Below are 2,813 nucleotides of genomic sequence, written 5' to 3' on the forward strand. Positions count from 1 at the left end.
ATATTATAATACAATATAATATAATATAGTATAGTAAAAACTACAAAAAATACAATACATTTAAAGGTCTGTTTAAGTATAACTAATAAATAACTATTAAAGATATAATTAATATACTTAAGGTAATTATTATATTTTAATAAAATAAGAATAAATAAAAAGCTAATAAAACGTTATAAGAAAACTATAAGTAAGGGATTATTACGCGAAAATTAAATAATTATACTCTTATTATTATTAATTTTATTTATATTAACTTTTAAGCTAATAAACTATTAAATAAAAAATAAATAAAATAGCGTTTAAAGCGTAAGAAAAGCTAATAAAAAAGCACTTAAAGCACCTTTTTTAGGTAAGTTATTATTAAATTTATTAATAGTAATTACCTTTTTTACGCTATTATAAAAGTAATAAATTACTATTACTTAAGTAATATAACTTAAGTTAAATAAGTATAAACGTAAGACTTAAGTTACTTTTTATTTATTAAAAACTTAATTATAATTTACTTAAAGATAATTAATAAGTAAAATATTAAGAAGTTATTAATAAAGAAGTTTACTTATACTATTAAACTATAAAGAGAGAATTTAAGTAATTAAAAGCTACTTTTAAGCTATTATATACTAATAATAGGTACTTTAAGCGAGTTAAAAGAAGAGAATTAATTAGCGAATATATCGCGATAAATTAAGGGAAAACGTATTTATAAGCTCTTTACTATATTAATTAGCTTATAAGTAATATAGTAAGTAATTTTAGTATAATTAAAGCTATAAATAATTTCTAGTAAAAGCTAGGTAAAGCGTATATAAGTTATACGCGAAAAAATATAACTAGTATTATTATTATTATTATTATTCTTATTCTTTAAGACTAAGATAATTGTAAGCTATTAAAGGTAACTTAAAAGATATAAAAGATTAATTATATCTTTAATTATAATAAAAATAAGCTATATAAACTGTTACGAACGATACTGCACAAGACACGGGACGGGACCGTACCGGCTAGGACAGGCACGACCCGTAGGCATAAGAAGAAGGCAAGGGCACGTGACTAACCACGTGACCTAAGAGGCGATTAAAGAGGTTAATGTTTAAATATATTAATTAGGGAGAATTAAACCAACTAAACCTTAAGCTAATTAATTAAGGTTTAAAGAGATTAATAATTAAGCTAATTAATTTAGGACTATAATAGAGAGATAAACGAGTACTTAAGGAGAAGATATTCCTATAATTAAATAATCTAGATCTTTATTAATTAATTTAAGTAATAGTTTTACTATTAAAAGTTATACTTTTAATAGCCTTATTATAATATTACTTAAAAAGCTACTTTATAGTATTTAACTTAACTTACTTTCTAAGAAATAAACCTACTATACCTTAGAATTTAAGCTATTATTACATTTTAATTAATTCTATTTAATAAGTTACCTTAAAACTTTAAGTAGTAATAACTTTTAAGATATTTACTTTAAGCGAAAAGACTATTAATTTTAAGGAGATAATAAAGTACCTTTATAATAAGATTATTAAGCTTAAGAAGTAAAATTAATAACTTTTTAATTAATAGAATAATCTCTACGAAAAACTTAAGGTATAAGAAAAGAAACTTATAATAATTTAAAATCTTACACCTATATTCTTTATTAATAATAATAATATACTAAAATTCCTTAAGCTTAAATTATACGATAATTATAAAGGTAATATAAGAAACTTTCTTATATAAGCCTAAGCTTACCTATAAGTTAACGAAAAAATCTATATAACACTTAAGTTATAAATTCTTTATATTAGTAACCTCTTAACTAAAAAGGTAATAAAATAATAAAAGCTAACTCTTCGCGTATATCTTAAGTATAACGTTAAAGTTAAAGTAAAAGTTATTTATATCTTCTTTAATTATAAAACCTTTAAAGAATAACTTCTTATTATATTTAAAAATCCTAATAAGTATAAGAAAGCTATACGATAACTTACTTAACTTAAGTAAACTAGATTTATAGCTTATTACGCTAAGGAGTTTAAATATATATTATAATAAAACTTAATTAAAATACTAAACCTAAAATAAAAGTTTTCTATTAAGAACTTAAAGAAGAAGTAAAGAATAATATTTATTAAGAAAATCATTTTAAGTTATTTAATAACTTTATTAAAATAGTTATTAAGGTAAATAATCGTTTATATAAGTAATATTACGAAAAAAGTTATAAGAAATTTAAATTATATACTAGATTTAATAAACCTAATAGTAGTAAGCTACGCTAAACATTAATAATATACGGGTATTACGCTAGACCTATAAAACTTAATGCTATAAATAAGAAAAGAGGGAAGACTTATTATAATTATAGTAAGATTAAATACTTTATAAATAAATGTAAAGCCTTAAAAAAGCTATAAAAGCTAATTCTTAAAGGTAAAAAGCTTTATACTATAAACTAAAAAGACTTATTTACACGAAATCTTAGTATAATAAGTAATAAAGAAAGCTTTATATTAATAAATAATATTAATTTAAATAAAGATTAGAAATTTAAAACCTAATTAATACCTAATAACTTTTAGAAATATTAAACACTCTTATTAAAAAGTAAACCTTTACTAGAATAAATCTAAGAAGAAGAGAATTATTTAATTAAGAAAAACGAACCTAAAATTAAATATAAACTTCTTAATTAAACCTTTTATTATAATAATAATTACTACACGTACCTTAATAATAAGTAAGGTAGCGAATAGTTTTTACGAGAATAAAAGGGAAGGAAAATAACCCTTATAATATAACTAAAATTATAA

The sequence above is a fragment of the Metarhizium acridum genome (genome assembly GCF_019434415.1).
Source record: "Metarhizium acridum strain ARSEF 324 chromosome Unknown scaffold_1, whole genome shotgun sequence".
Classification (NCBI taxonomy): Eukaryota; Fungi; Ascomycota; class Sordariomycetes; order Hypocreales; family Clavicipitaceae; genus Metarhizium; species Metarhizium acridum.